Below are 16,741 nucleotides of genomic sequence, written 5' to 3'. Positions count from 1 at the left end.
AGAGTGTTTGTAATTGTTGATCTTGTATGGAATCTAATAGTTCTAACGAAAAATGTATTAGGCCTTGGGTCCAAGGATATCATCATTATAAGTACATAAGTGCCTAGGACAATATAATTCTCTCTACGGTGCTGCTGCTGTGGCCTTTGATCCATGATGTATTACTTACTTATTTATTGATTTATAAAAATGAGCTGTCAAGCTTTTCCTAAGTCCAAGGGCACATGAACAAAATGTAGGAAATATACAACCACAAAAAATAAACCATGAAGTATAAACCAGATCTTCTAATGTCCAGGGCACTCTGCCTAGGTGAGTAGGATAAATCAAAAATATACTTTCTAGACACACCCTGAATGTCAACAAACAAGAACTCTGTAAAACCCAAAGAAGAAAGTTATATAATAAAGGCTCATATGAGACATAATATACATTGGCAAAACCCTGATCTAAACACTATGAATTTATTTACATTTGGCCCTTCTTCAGAAATGGGCCTGGGACTTTCACCAGAAAGAATGAAGAGTATGATATCTTAAACACTAGCAGGGCCGGAGGTCACGTACTTGGCTTTCAGTATTTAGTAATATTTTAAGCCAATTAAAATAATTTGGTTTCACAGTGGAAAGATTCCATTAAATAATAGCTTTGTTCACTATGAGTGTGGGTTGTGTGGTTCTTTACTGAGTAGGATAGAACTGGAGAAACATAAAGGGTAGAGATTTAATTCAGGGCAAAGACTGAGGGACTTGTCTTAAATCACTCCTGTCCAATGAATATGGAACAGAAATCTCGTGAATTGGGTCCATTTCATCACCCATGTCAATTGACACAGGTCAAAAGATGAATATTTATTGCTACTAATTTTTTTCTATGACCTAAAATTTTAGAACATGTAACTACTGTTTTTAACACTAACTTTCAGTCAGTATTTCACCACCTAGTGCTCCCCCCAAAAGTTACATATATGTAGTTCTTCACTCTTCTTTTCTAATCCCAACTGAAACAAGATTTTCATGATTTCCCTAAATATGATTCCATTTCATTCTGCTAGTAATAGTCCTTTGTCTAACAGTCCATCATCTGTTAACTTTGTCTACCATAGGCAAAGCCAATATGGATTGACTGAATAAGCCAAAAAAAAATCATCTTGGGTTCAGAATGAATCCATTTAGCTGTTGGCATAAAGTAATTTACCAGATAATTCCCAAACTCTCTGCCTAAATTTGGCTGTGTAGTTCAACGTTTTTGAAAAAAATAGTGGAGTCTCTACACTGTGATTAAACACCCCAAATTTCCTGCAATCTGATGGGCCTTAAAAGTACAGAGACATGTTAGGGCCATAGACCAGTGGATTAAGACAATAATTTGGTAACCCTCAATTGAACTTTGAATGTGGCAACACTGCCATGTTTCTAGGAAGGCCCCCCATAAAGTGAGTGCACATCAGAATGATTAGCTTCTTACTGGTCCCACTTCTCCTGTTGTTCTGATAGCCTCACAGTTCTTGCAGAAAGTCTCAGAATCCTTTGTCATTACTCTTCACAAAATGCATGCCCACAGGTACTTTTTCCTGCTCAGCTTATGAAGTAAGTGCCACTAAAATCTAATCACCACCAGAAATGATGCTGTTGTACACTCAAAGTTCTATTCAGCTAAAATCCTCTTACCTATTCCCCATCTGAGATGCTAATCAAGCTTTGCCCACTTGTCTTTTTCTGCTTCAATAGAGGGGAAAGCCAATCCTCACAGGTATGCAATTTTACACTTAATTCATGAGTTGACTTAGTATGGCAGACATTAATTACCCCCAAAGGAGAAAAGCAATCCAACGTCACTCTGGGTGGACTAGCTGATTCATGCACATATGCTTCAACTTCTACTCTAACCTTCTCTATTCCTATTCTATTGCCTGTTACTGTGCCTATTCTATAAAGTACTAACTTAGCAGAAGAGTAGAAGGCTATCCAAGGGTACCCATCCTAATATTTCATCCCCTCAAAGAGAAAATCCCAACTGTCCATGTTCCTCAAGCAATCCTCTCTTCACAATACCTGTTTTTCAATCTGCCTAAGATGTGTGTACACACAACTCTAAGACATATTGTGACCTTCACATCACCATCCCCCAAAGGGAAGTCACATGTATAAAGACCTATGAGCATCAATTGCACATGCTTTGTGTCTTATTCTCAAACCCATCAGGCAGAAATTCTGCAAGAAATAGATGGCACAAAGGACTAATTGAAGAACGTTTAATGATGTAACTATTTACAAAAGTGGGGGCCAGATTAGGACTACCAGTGAAGAATGGTGAAACATCCGAGGGCCAGCTTCAGTGGAAGGCTTTTACCTACTCCATACTAGATAAGATAAAAAGAAGATCATGTTAGCCAGTGAGGGCTGGAGCCGTAAGAGCAGGGCCTCCTAATTAAAATAGCTGGAACCACAGGTAAAGGAAGATGGCATTGCCCAAACAAGGTGAGGAGAAGCAGAGAGAATAAAACTCCACTAACTCATATCTCTAATTTCCATCATTGCTGAACCCACATGGAAACCGGAAGACAAGAGAGCTTGGGTAGTACAGTCCATAAAGAGGTCAGGCTTTCAAGAAACAAAGCTGGGAAGAAAAGGGTAAAGATGAATTTGGAGACGGAAATGATGAGTAATCAGCATTTCATATCAGAAGGCACTTATTAGTAGATCAAGATTCTCCAGGTCAGAAAAGTAAACCTTATCAAGTTTTAGGATCTCAGGAGCTGTGGACAGGGCAAAAGGAAATCCTATCCCATGTGACTGAGATTAAAAAGAGCCAGAGGGGGGTGCCTGGGTGGCTCAGTCGGGTAAGCATCCAACTACAGCTCAGGTCATGATCTCACAGCTTGTGAGTTCGAGCCCCGTGTTAGGCCCTGTGCTGACAGCTCAGAGCCTGGAGCCTATTTCTGATTCTGTGTCTCCCTCTCTATCTCTGCCCCTCCCCTGCTTGTGCTCTTTGTCTCTCAAAAATAAAGAAAGAAACATTTCTTAAAAATAATAATAATAAAATAAAAAGAGCCCGAGGAATCAGTTTCAACCACAAAGGTTACCAGTGCTGGGGAAAGCAAGATTAGCAAACATGTCTAAAAACAGCAGATGGGTCAAAATTGGGAGATAAGTTGAGGACTACAGACCAAATAAATAAGGACAAAGTCAAAGGAAGGTAACTGGCAATTTTTTGCCTAAAGAGTTGACATGTCTGTGGTTTATTTGGTATCAAAAGATACCAGAAGAAAAGAGCAAAGATTAGTATGAAACTAAGAGCAGAGTAGAACACCCAGCACAGAAAAGGGAAGATCCAAAGATCAAGACGAAGACCCAAAGATCAAGATGCCACAAACCGTACAACATGCTTCCTTCAGTGATCAATCAGAAGACACAAAAATAAAGGAGGCAAGGTCATAGAATGGATGGCAATATTGATGTGCTATGAGCTGACTTTACTTCTTTAAAATGAATTGTACCATAACGTAAAAAGCCACTGCACTAAAACATATCACGTAACCTCACAGATTCTTCTAATCTATCTAGAAACCCTGTCATCCATTCTGATAATTCACCAGATTTTTTAAAAAAGCATTCTTTAATACCATTCATCTTCCCTTCCAATAGAGAACAATTTGCATTTATAAAAATGTAATTGGTGAGTGTCTCCAAAAAGAGAACAAATATTGTACATAGAAGACAAATCACTAAAACAATTCCCTTGGTGACTGATACTTGAGTATCAAGATAAGCCATAATTCTTCCATAATTTTCACTGTTTACTGTTAGGGAAACCTGAAGTCCCATGTTATAAAGTGTTGGTTGTCTGAAGTAGATGCAGAGCAGAAGGAGACTGGGAAGTATATATGGAGGGCAAAAACCAGGGATAGAGGTCATGGTGGAACATGAAAGAACAGTTCTACACATAAAACTGGAATAAAACCAGGAGCTGAGTCACTGGAGGAATCTAGTAGTGCTGGTAGTAAAAAGACAATGGGTATAGAGTGACTCAGCAGTGGTGGTTCAAGATGGAAGCCTAATGAACAGTAAGTTGACTCCAAAAGTTTTATCTGCTCAGTCCAGCCTCTCTCAGGTCAATTTATTCCCAACTTAATCCTACTGTTCTTGTGGATAGTCACCTGAGTTTGCCATTTCCAGCCAGGAAGCTATGGCTGATTTCTAAAGTGTAAGGTATTAAAAGCTGCCATAGAGTGGTGGCTATGGGAAGGTAAAAAAAGAAATGGATATGAAAGATACAGTAAAGTAGCATAAGATACACTGATATGGCTGAACAAAGCCATACACAAAATTCAGCAATAAATAAATACTAACATCCGCTTAATGCACTCTGACCCAAAACAAATCAGGACAGCTGAGAACCAAATTTCATCCTTTAATCAAATTTAATAACCTCTGTTTCCCTTTAGTTCTTTGTCTACTTCTTTGTCTTATTTCATGAAATTGTATACGACACGGTGATGTGAAAGAATTGGGTGCTAACAATCTCGCCCTTATTTTATGTTTATTTATTTTTGAGAAAAAGAGAAAGCACACGTGTGTGCAAGTTGGGGAGGGGCAAAGAGAGGGGAGGACAGTTTCCTAAGCAGGCGCCCCCCTGACATCAGAGACCCGAAACCAATGCAGGGCTTGAACCCATGAACCATAAGATCACAACCTGAGCCAAAGTCAGACCTTCAACCGACTAAGGCACCCAGGTACCCCACAATCCTGCTTTCTTATCTTATTCCCACATTTGAACATGTTAACAAAATAAGATTACAAGGAAAGGAAATGGCACTTGTGAAAAATAGGGCTAAGTGAAACCCAAAGTACTAATGAATTTGGTCACAAAATCTACAAAATTGATACATTTTTGCTACATGTAATAGGTGTAAGACAATGAGTTGAATTATATCCTAAAAAGATTGATCATGAAAAGCAATTAAATTTGTAACATGAAAAAGTCATGAGTTGGTGTTTGTTTTTATTCCCTTGAATTGGGTACTAAGTCCAAAGAGAAAGACTTTAATTTTTACAGAAGCCGTGTGTCAAAGCAAAACAAAACAAAACAAAACAAAGCACTATACTAACAAAAATATGATATTGTTCTTTAGGGAACAAAAGTGGTTAAATGCTTCTTCCATCTTTACTCAACATGTGGCTCAAAACACAAATGATAAGTGCTCTGAGAATAAACTAATGTGAAAGTATAGAAGAAAAATCCCAAATATTTTCCAGTTCTTCCTTTGGGAATGATTAGGAGCCAGTGTGGTAAAGAAAGGCTGGCCTCATCCCAGCACTTCACGACTGTGAAGAGCAGTACAAAATCAGAGTCAAAATGGGGCACTGGGTGACCCCACAGAGGTCACCAGCTTTTGTTGATCCAGGTATCCATGTAGCAGAGATGATATAAACCGACAATGAATCTCTTTGTCCTGGAAATTAAACCGGAAATCTCAAGACTGTGTTTTCAGTGTTTCTTGGCTTTCATTCTGTTAGAAATCCTGCCACATTTCAGTATTTTCGTTCTTGTCCTGGATGAAATCACAAAGCAGAGAGGCACTTGAGAATTCTGTTTTTAAATAAAAGTAAACATTTCCAAGTGAGTTTAGGTCTCTGTTTAGTATTTTTGCGACCCAATTACTGAGCTTAAACATTCCACAGATGTCATATTTCTTGGTGGCACAAGTTTATTGAACGAAGATCAGGTTAATTTTAATTAGAATGTTAATAAGCATCTGTAAGGTGTTTAATAAGTATTTCATATCATACTTTCCAATGCTTGGTCAAGAATTGTGCAAACAGTGGTCTTTGGGTTTTGTTTTTTATTTTCCATGTTTGGGACCTAGGGCAAAAATTATTCTGGTTTATTCCTCGTCATTCGGGTGAAAACTATATAGATGGCAACCCCAGATTTTTCTCAACCAACCAATCATTCAGCACATTAATTACTCAATAGGAAGTTGAGCATTTTCTAAAAAATATTGATCCTTCCAAGTCAAAAAGATCCAACTATTTCTAGGAGAACAACATTGGAACAGAAGAGGACAGTTATTAGATTTATTTTCCTGTGGATACCTTACTGGGGTATATTTTTGTGGTTGGATCTGACCTATAATAGCAACATCACTATACTAGGATATGGGTCACTCTGTCATCTGAATCCATGCTTCAGAGGAATTGTTACTTGGTTGTTCCAACTGACACCTGAATGAGGGGCCCACTCTGTTAAAGGGCAAATGTGAGGATAATTAAACTCTGAAGCAATTGTCTACATGACCATAGAAACATTTTTAAATTTTCTCTGTTCTTGCTTTAACACTTTCGGTGCTTCTTCAAGGGTTAGTGCTTGCAGAGTAATTTACTTACTCAAATGGAATTTTCCATTCAGAATCCTGATCATTACTATATCTTTGTTTCGCCATGTGACAAAAGGAATTAATACCCCCACTATTATAATGTACTCTTCAGTGGCTAGATTGGAACAACGTGACCATAGTACACCATTAATATAATACTTTCCTTTTTCTTTAGGCTCATTCTTGAAGATGGCAGAAGCTCCCCAATTTTAAAACCAATTATATGGATTCAGGTAAAGGCAAAATGCTATTTGTTCATGACTTTTACAATGCTGTTACCAGCAAACTGGCTTCCAGAGCAACTGCATTGGTTACCAAGGTACAGAAACTATTCCCATGGAATCTTCTATCACCTTGGCACTGAAAGGGTGAACTAGGCAGAAATAGAAGGAATAAACTATACCTGGAAAGAGAATGACTATTGACACTTCCACCCATTTGGGTACTCTTCATTCTAGCCTATGGAGATCTCAAGTGCAATACACACACTTCATCTTTTCTAGGCAAAGTAGCAACTCTTCCTTAATATAAATGGTAAACTCCTTCCAAGTCCACATAAATAGCTACAAAATGTGCTCTGCTTAATCATGTCTAGGAAATTGGGGTAATAGAGAATTACTCCAACTAAAATCTAAGAAAAATGGTATACTTGGTGGTTAAACATAACGAAGAGATTACTTTAAAATAGAATCAACTTTTGGGGTGTCCAGGTGGCTCGGTTAAATGTCTGACTTTGGCTCAGGCTATGATCTCATGGTTCATGAGTTTAGGCCTCAGAGTGGGCTCTGTGCTGCCTGCTTAGGATTCTCTCTCTGTCCCCTCTCTCTCTCTGCCCCTCCCCTGCTCACACTTTCTTTCTCTCTCAAAATAAATAAATATTAAAAAAAAAACAAGAATCAACTTCTACCAAAGTCCTTGAGATCAGAAAGGCAGACAAAGAGAATCTGGTTAAAACTTTGACTTTGGGAACATTGTTATAAAAAGAAGTATAGTACTCTCTCCAATGCCTCCTAATACCATATTAGTCGGTCAAAAGATTGGGTAGCCTTTCTGGCAAAACTCAACAAGGGAACACTAATTGAAAGTAATTCAATGACAAGCCATGTATAATAGTTTCAGAACGTAAAAGGAATAAACATGAGCTATGACTAAATATTGTAGACTTAGGCAGAAATGTTTAGTTTCATTGTAGTAGAGGATTTCCGGATGTTAATTCAACCCAACATCTGCTGAAACTGATTAGAGAGGATGGTAGTGGTAGTTGTAGTGGCAGAATTCAGAATTCCACAGCACTGACTGTACAACATCAATTCCGTTCCTGCGAAACCAAACTGCTTTTATCTGCCTAATTTCTTTCCTATTACTTTTGACTCTTGATGACAAATATGAAAGGAATGGTGCCAAAATCCAGTTGGCACTTCATTATCTGAACTTGTTCCATGATGCCTAAGTTTTAAAGTATTTGACTTTGTTATAGTAAAAAACAAAAACTGTGGCTAAAACTCATGGGAATGTTAGGATGACATGAAGATTGGTAAACTGAGAGCTAAAAATATCACTAACAGGGTCTTACGTTCTGCCTATGCTACTAACTCAATGAATGTTAGGAAGTGATTCAATCTTTAAAACTTTTTTCAGTGATTAAGCAAAAATAGTAAGGTTTACCTGGAAATTTGCTGATGGAACAGTTAATAAATATGAGAACTAAAGATTTTTCCACACCTCAATTGCTATTATATAGTTACACACAACTAATAAAAGGGATAAGCATAATTCAATACACCAATCTAAAGCAATCTAAAAAACCCCACACAAATACACACAATCACACCCTGTAATAATCAGCTTTGTCCCTGGTCTTGTTCCTCTCTCCATTCAACCCTCCAGTTACTAGGTCCAAGACCTGACCTGACAGCAGGGAGAATATATATTATCTACAGAGCATTTTAAAACTCTGATTCATTTTTCAGCTTTTTATTTCATAAGGTTTTAAATGTTAACAGAAGTAGACAGAATTAATAATGAACTACCATACACTTAGAACACAGCTTCAACAATGAGCAACTCACAGTTAATCTTAGTTGACCCATATCCCCATCTACTCCCACTTCCACATTATTTCAAAGCAAACCTCAGATATCATATTATTTCATCTATAAATATTTAAGCATATATTTCTATATAATAATTATGCTTTAAAAATTGCCAAAAACTCATTATACCAACTAAAACAATTAACAATAACTCTATAATATCAAATAGCCGCTCATGTTCAAAATGTCTAATTGTCTCTTTTTGAGTCATTTTTATACAAGTCCTAGGACATTTTTATTCTTTTTTCTTTCCTCAACTTGAGCACTTTATATGTAAATCAGCATGGACAGAATATGACCTGGATCACAGAAGAAAGCTCAGTGTGAATACGTAGCATCCCTCCATGTGAAATGATGTAATTCTTGGTTGAGGGCTTACACAACTATATGTATTGGTCTCTTCTGGGGGAAGAAAACATACAAAAGCAGTGCACATCTTCTTCTAAAACCAAGCAAGAAGAATCCAACGAGCTTTGCAGAAAACAGAATCCTCAAGCCAAACCAATAGATGTTTGAGAATGCAGACATGTCACCAAAAGTGTGTGGAGGACCAAAGAAAGAAGAGGTGCTGGTCAATCACATGCTCTCTTCCCAGATCTCCCATACCACTGCCACCTTTCTTCTTCAGATCCCATCCAGCAGCATACCACAGTTTCCAAAGTAAATTTCAACCAAAGTGTTATAATTTGAAGTTGATTTTAAGCGCATCAGTTTGGAAGCATTGATTAGATTATCAATAGGCTAACTGAAATCCAAAGAATAACATTTAAAAGCCCAGCTCTGCAATCCCTATCAAAATGACACCAGCATTCTTCACAGAGCTAGAATAATCCTAAAATTTGTATATAACCAGAAAAGGCCCCAAATAGCCAAAGCAATTCTGAAAAAGAAAGCCAAAGCTGGAGGTTTCAATCCCAAACTTCAAGACATATTACAAAGCTGTGATCATCAAGACAGTATGGTACTGGCACAAAAACAAACACATGGGTCAATGGAACAGAATAGAGAACCCAAAAATGGACCCACAAATGTATGGCCAACTAATCTTTGACAAAGCAGGAAAGAATATCCAATGAAAAAAGTCTCTTCAGCAAATGGTGTTGGGAACATTGGACAGAGACATGCAGAAGAATGAACTTGGACTACCTTCTTACACCATACACAAAAATAAACTCAAAATGGATGAAACACCTAAACATAAGACAGGAAGCCATCAAAATCCTAGAGAAGAAAATAAACAACCTCTTTGACTTCGGCCACAGCAACTTCTTACTTGACATGTCCCCAGAAGCAAAGGAAACAAAAGCAAAAATGAACTACCAGGACCTCATCAAGATAAAAAGCTTCTGCACAGCAAAAGAAACAATCAGCAAACCTTAAAGGCAACCGACAGAATCAGAGAAGATATTTGCAAATGACATATCAGATAAAGGGTTAGTATCCAAAATCTATAAAGAACTTACCAGACTCCACACTCAAAAAAGAAATAATCCAGTGAAGAAATGGGTAAAAGACATCTATAGACACTTCTCCAAAGACGACATCCAGATGGCCAACCGACACATGAAAAACTGCTCAACATCACTCATCATAAGGGAAATACAAATCAAAACCACAATGAGATACCACCTAACATATGTCAGAATGGCTAAAATTAACAACTCAGGCAACAGCAGATATTGGCGAGGATGCAGATGAAGGAGAACCCTTTTGCACTGCTGGTGGGAATGCAAACTGGTGCAGCCACTCTGGAAAACAGTATGGAGGTTCCTCAAAAAAATTAAAAATAGAACTACCCTATGACCTAGCAATATACTATGAGGTATTTATCCAAAGGATACAGCTGTGCTGTTGTGAAGCGGCACATGCACCCCAATGTTTATAGCAGTGCTATTGACAACAGCCAAAGTATGGAAAGAACCCAAATGTTCATAAACTGATGAATGGATAAAGAAGATGCGCTGTGTGTGTGTGTGTGTGTGTGTGTGTGTGTTTGTGTAATAGAATATTACTCAGTGACCAGAAAGAATGAAATCTTGCTATTTGCAACAATGTGGATGGAACTAGAATGTATTATGCTAAGCAAAATAAGTCAAAGAAAGACAAATATCGTATGACTTCATTCATGTATGGAATTTAAGATACAAAACAGATGAACAAAAAGGAAAGGAAGCAAAAATAATATAAAAACAGGGAGGCAGACAAACCATAAAAGACTCTTAAATACAGAGAACTGAGGGTTGCAGGAGGGATTCTGGGTGGTGGGATGAGATAAACGGGCAAGGGGCATTAAGGAAGACACTTGTTGGGATGAGCACTGGGTGTTGTAAGTAACTGATGAATCACTAAATTCTATTCCTGAAATCATTATTACACTATATGTTAACTAACTTGGATGTAAATTAAAAATAATAATAATAATAATAATAATAATAATAATAATAAATAAAAGCCCAGCTCCGATATGAAGCCATTCTGGCATTTCCTGTCATAAACCCAATTTAATCATAATAGGTTCTTTCTTGTTGATCAACAATTAGGTTCCATTGCTTAATGCTTTCTTTTGGACATTTGCATCTACAGTATGATGGCTAGATTTATATTCCCCATTGGCTAAGTCATGGTGTCCAGTTGTTTGGTCAAACACCAGTCTAGATGTTGTTGCGAAGATATTTTGTAGATGTGGTTAACAATGAAATCTGTTGACTTTAAATAAAGTTGATAACCCTCCATAATGTGGGTAGGCCTCATCCAGTCAATTGAAAGCCTTAAAATAAAAAACTGAGGTTTTCAGAATATGAAGAAATTCTCCTTCCCTACTCTGTATTATTTGAATTTTTACATTGAGCATGTAATTTTTAGCAATATTTCACACACACACACACACACACACACATACATACCCAGTTCTAAGATTCTTTTGTGGCCTTGGCTTTCCTCCTCTGTAAGTAGGGATATATAAACTACTTCCTTGAGATTACTAACATGAAAGCATATGTTATTAACAAATGTTTGTAATCAGCAATATCCTACATATAATAAATTAAGTCACACACATTTTTGTTGCCCAATTTTTAGGTTGCGCATAATTTGGAAAATTCAAGTCAGGTCTTGGACCTAGAAGGAACAACAAAAGTCTGCTTCCTTCTGGGAGCAGCCTGGTGTCTGAGCATACATGGGGATTTCCAGATATGTAGGGAAATTCGGCTCTGGTAGGGAGTTTGATTCTGATTCAATCAAATACAAATTGCAAGAGGTTTGTCAATGCAGCCACAGAGTGGGAAATGTCCTCTCTGATTCCCTATTTAAGCCTCTGATTCCTTCTTAAAAGGATTTAAGTTTGGCTTAAGATAAATGGCACATCTATAATAAACCACCAACATCAGAACAAAAGAATATAATTCAGAATGAGATGGATGTACTAGAACATAAGATAGGAAGTTTCTGCAGTGAAACATAGCATGCAGGTCTGTGTTTCACTAAAACCAAGAAATATTTCTTTTTCTTATATATATGTATAGAAATTTATACTTCCAAATATTTTTTTAGCTTTGAATAATTAGAAAAGTTTGGCATAACTGATGAATTTATGTTTTTCTATTCTAAATCTAAATTCCAAGATAATCAGTCAAAACTCATTCCTTTTCAAGAATACCGGGAATTTCTTGATTTTATTAATATCCCTATACATCTGACTTTGTTATTATAATAGGATGCTTTATGTGTATAGTTTGCACACAAAGCTTTACCAACTATTCTTGGGTCATGTTTCCATTTACTACTATGGCTAGATAATTAAAGAGATCTGGATGTTCCTACTCCTGTATGTTCAGGACTGCTTAGGTTTCCCAGGAAATACTTTGGAACACTCTTTTAGGTCATTTAAACCAAAACAAAAAACAAAAAACAACAACAAAAAATAAACAACTAACAATGACAACTAGGTAAATGATGTAAATAACTGATTCATTTAATCTCTTCTCTGGACTATAATAGCCCAGGTCATTTTCATTTTGAGATAATAAGACTAATAAACTCTTCAAAACTATTTAATTTATCCACAAATATTTTGAAATGTAACCATGTGACAGTTGATTAAAATATAGTCAAGAGGGAAAAGCATTCTGACAAATTCATGAGTTCTATGCTGATTAGTTTCCCCTGTCTCATTCTAAAAGTCTGAGTACATTAACAACATGTAGTCAGGTGTCTTGGGGTTGCCTGAAACAAAAACCTCACTGAGCCCACTAAAAATTAAACAAATAAGAGAGTGGAGGTGTGAGGGAGAGGAAACAGAACATCTTGCTAGGTGCACAGAGCTTTCTCAGAGATGCAATTCAGCTGAGTTAGATGGGACTGGCTCTCCTGAACCAGAGACTGAACCAGCACCTCTCTCTCTCCCCTTCTTTCCCACCCCTAGGGTTTGTTTCTACTTCTTTCTGGCATCTGTTCCATTATCTTCTCTTCAAAATCGTCTCCACTGCAAGACTCTTAAATTTTTGTCCTTCATTATTTGAGCTTATGGAAAGGTTTGGCCCACTAGGCCACAGATTCTGGGTCTGATTATTCATGACCTTTTTGGTCTAGCTCCCTGCCATAAGCTGGATTACACAAGGTTCCAATACTTCTTGGGTGTAATCACTCCTACATTTATTCACTTAAAAAGAAAACATTCTTGGGATACTTACCACAGGCCAGTAAAGCAGTAGGGGTTGAAGACTTAGAAATTATTGAAGTAGTTCTGACTCCAGGAGAAAAAAAGCCAATGATTAAGATTCAATGGGGCGCCTGGGTGGCTCAGTCAGCTGGGTGTCCAACTTCGGCTCAGGTCATGATCTCACAGCTCATGGGTTCGAGCCCCACATCAGGCTCTGTGCTGACAGCTCAGAGCCTGGAGCCTGCTTCAGATTCTGTGTCTCCCGCGCTCTCTGCCCCTCCCCCTCCCCTCTCAGAAATAAACAAACATTAAAAATTTTTAAAAACAAAACAACAGATTCAAATGAGGGGCACCTGAGTGGCTCAGTCGGTTAAGTGTCAGACTTCAGCTCAGGTCATGATCTTGCAGTACGTGAGTTGGGACTCTGTGCTGACAGCTCAGAACCGAGCCTGATTCAGATTCTGTTTCTCTCCCTCTCTCTGCCCCTCTCCCGCTCACGCTCTGTTTCTCTCTCTCCCCCTGTCTCTCTCTCTCTCTCTCCCTCTCTCTCTCTCTCTCTGAAAAATAAAAAAACATTTAAAAAAATTTTTAAAAAGATTCAAATGGTATGTGTATGTGGCAGATTTAGTGGCTCAGTGACCATGAGAGCACTGAACTGGAGCCTGTGACAGCCTGGAGACGTCAAAGAATATTTGTCCCTCTTCCATAATGAAACCTGGGTGTGTATATACCTCACTTAACTGTTTGCATGTATCTATCTCCCATAGACTGAAAGTTCCTCCAGAGCAGGGACCACGTTTTACTCATCTTTAAATCCCCATTCACAATAATGTTTGATGAATAAATAATAAATGAAATGGTGCTTGAACTGAAACATCAAAACATAAGCAGGAAATGATTTTTAAAAAGGAGGGGGAAGCATCTTACAGCTTCAGGTCACCAGGTTTCAGATATGATAGACCATAGAATGCTCAAAGCATTGCAAACAGTTCACAGGAGCTGGGGTTTACAGGCTTGTTGATGAATGGAGGATAATGGGGCTGAGAAGTTGATATGCATTGACTTGTGAAGGGTTTTTCAAGCCTTATTAAGGAATTTTAACTTTATACGAAAGACGATGAGGAGCTGTTAAAGTATTTACTATTGACCAGAGCAGAGAGCATTTCTAAAGCATATTCTGTCAACCACATGCAGATGGGTTGCAGTGACATGAGCACAGTGTCAGGAAAATTACTTCAGAGGCTCCTGCAAAATACAAGTAAAAACTGACCAGTCAAGTCACTTCTGGTCCAGACCACAGCCCTATGCTTGGGCACAATCTAATACGGCCCCAATGGTAAGAACCCCCATCTTAGAATAACATATTCCCCTTGCTGTTAGGATTCCTATTTCTTAACTGGCATCTATATCAGAACAACACAATTTCCTTCTCTCACATGCTTCTTGAGCTATCTTCACAAGATCATTTGGATTTTAATCACCTAAAATACCATTCTAATATAAGATTTCCCTAATAGCCTGCTACTTGGAGGTCTCAGAAGAGCAGGCCATCTAGCCTACACTCCTGGAAAGATCTTGCTGTTTCTACTCCCACTTTTCTAGGGGCACAAAAGCAAACACACATGGACAAAGAAAGCATAACTAGCATTCTCACATGAGGTGCAAGACTTTAAGGATGTTTAAAATCTGCCCTTTCCCATACAAATTTCCACTCCAGTGAGAAAATGAAGTTGGACCGTATTTTTACATTGTCCCTCTCTTGATGCAATTATCTCCATTATGACTTTTATATTTATTTAAAATATGTTATCACAAAGAATCCGGGCTTTCCTGACACTGACACAAAATTCTGCCTTTCTATATGGCTGCATTCACCAATTAAATCATGCAGATTATCCTCTATTTAAGTAAGTCACCAGATATGACTGTATTGGGGGAGGAGCCCCCAACTTTGCATCATATCCAGTTCTTGTAGGCTTGTGTAACCTTGAATGTTTCTTATAGTGGCCCCTCAATTCAGTTTTCTCATTTGGAAAAAGGGTAAGAAAGACATATATTAATTCTAAATGATGGTCTTTAGCATCTCTTCTTACTTTGATTCTATCCAAATGAAACCTAAAAGCCAAAACGGCACATGCCTTGTACTGCATGTGAGCAAAAGCAGAGTTCTTGCCTTAAATTGCATCTGCAGAAAAGTTCATCCAAGTATTCCCCCAGAGCTTTACCTTAGGTTGTGAAAAGCTGCAAACACGTCAGAAGCCAAACCACAATAACAACAAAAAAAGTTCTCCAAAAACCAGTATGCCTACACTTCCTTTTTAATCAAAGTAACTGGGCAAAATTACTTATGTCCTTTCCCTTCTCTGTCTTTGTTTACATTTACTTTTCTTACATTTTCTATTTTGGAATAAACAATACATGCATATTGTACAAAAGAGTGTTCAGTGAAATACAAATCTTATTCCTCCCTCCCCTTTACCCTAGCCACTTAGTTTGTCTGCCTGAAGCAACCACTGTTCCTAATCAAAATTACTTTTACTATTAGATACCACCAGAAATATCTTTTTTATTAAGGCAGAAAGAATTCCTTATTGCAGTAACAGTGTCTCCATTTGAGCAGGTGATTATAGTAAACATATGAGGCATGTGGGCCTATTTGTTTGCTCTAGCTCCTACTTAACTATTTCCTTTGGCTTAAAGGTTTTGAGGTAAATCTAAGGTCACAGTCTAGCTGAGTCACTGTACAAGAGTGACACAGCAACACATTTAAGCCATCTGGTAAGCAAGGCAGCCAGACAGGAAGAGTTAATGGGAATTTCAAAATCATTCTTCACTCTAGCCACTTTACTCTCTTTAGAATGAGAGGCAACTGCCTGAAATGTACAACCTTTAATAAGGGGCCACTGACTTAGAAAGTTTTACCTCCCCAAAGAACTTGGGGGACCCATGTGTAGGTCTATGAAAATCACTTGGAAACTTCCAGTGAGGAAATTGGTTTTAAGAGAAGCTCAGTTGGTTTTTACCAGCCTGCAAGGATTGTGTGGACTACAATCTAATGTAAAAACAGCATGAAAAAGGATTAACTAGTCCATTGCAGTGGAGACAAGAGCCAAAGCCCATTAGGGACCAATCAACGCTAGAACACTAGGTGCAGGAATTCCATCAGAAAGGGAAATAAAACTGGCTAATATAATTTAGAGAGAGTCTACTGCACCTCTTAGCACCTATTAGTGAATAGGCCAGTGTGAACCAATGTGAATGACATCCCTTCAGGGAAAAAATTTTCTACCTAAGGAGAAACATAAAAACTGAACTTCAAAGATGAAGCCAAAGATGATACAATAAAATACAATGAAACAAGCCTTCAAAAGCTGGCATTGTTAATATTTTGGCATTGCTTTACTGCTGGGCTGAAACACACTATGAATAAAGCAAGCCTAGATGATGCAAGAGGATGCAACTGATCAAATACAAATTTCAAATCATGCTTGTTTCCATGTTTTAGAGATTATTTTTCAGTCTTTATTAGGGCAATCTAAAGACATTAGACCTTCTATTATAGTGGTTTACAACAAAACCTCTTTTAATGGAATTAGTATTTGGATATTAAAG

Source organism: Acinonyx jubatus, chromosome A1, assembly GCF_027475565.1.
Source record: "Acinonyx jubatus isolate Ajub_Pintada_27869175 chromosome A1, VMU_Ajub_asm_v1.0, whole genome shotgun sequence".
Taxonomy (NCBI): Eukaryota; Metazoa; Chordata; class Mammalia; order Carnivora; family Felidae; genus Acinonyx; species Acinonyx jubatus.
Note: the sequence above shows the minus strand (reverse complement) of the source record.